This window comes from Juglans regia, unplaced genomic scaffold (assembly GCF_001411555.2).
Source record: "Juglans regia cultivar Chandler unplaced genomic scaffold, Walnut 2.0 Scaffold_8636, whole genome shotgun sequence".
NCBI lineage: Eukaryota > Viridiplantae > Streptophyta > Magnoliopsida > Fagales > Juglandaceae > Juglans > Juglans regia.
Genome location: NW_023363604.1, coordinates 1 through 234, shown reverse-complemented (window position 1 = coordinate 234; position 234 = coordinate 1). Strand labels below are relative to the sequence as shown.

The 234-nt window shown below is 52.1% G+C and overlaps 1 non-coding gene across 1 annotated transcript; it reads left to right on the top strand.

Annotated features, from left to right (window-relative positions):
• Positions 1-15: 15 nt before the first annotated feature.
• Positions 16-134, top strand: LOC118347398. Its single transcript, XR_004800611.1, has one exon. It is a non-coding gene; the product is annotated as a 5S ribosomal RNA (ribosomal RNA).
• The last annotated feature ends 100 nt before the right edge of the window (positions 135-234 follow it).

Below are 234 nucleotides of genomic sequence, written 5' to 3'. Positions count from 1 at the left end.
AATAATTGGTTTGATGGGTGCGATCATACCAGCACAAATGCACCGGAACCCATCAGAACTCCGCAGTTAAGCGTGCTTGGGCGAGAGTAGTACTAGGATGGGTCGCCTCCTGGGAAGTCCTCGTGTTGCACCCCTCGTTTTTGTTTTTTCCGCCTTGCGAGAGGAATTGACAATAAGGACCACTCGGGAGTGGATTTTTAGGAAAATCGCGCCCTGCCCATGGCGTAGCCAAGG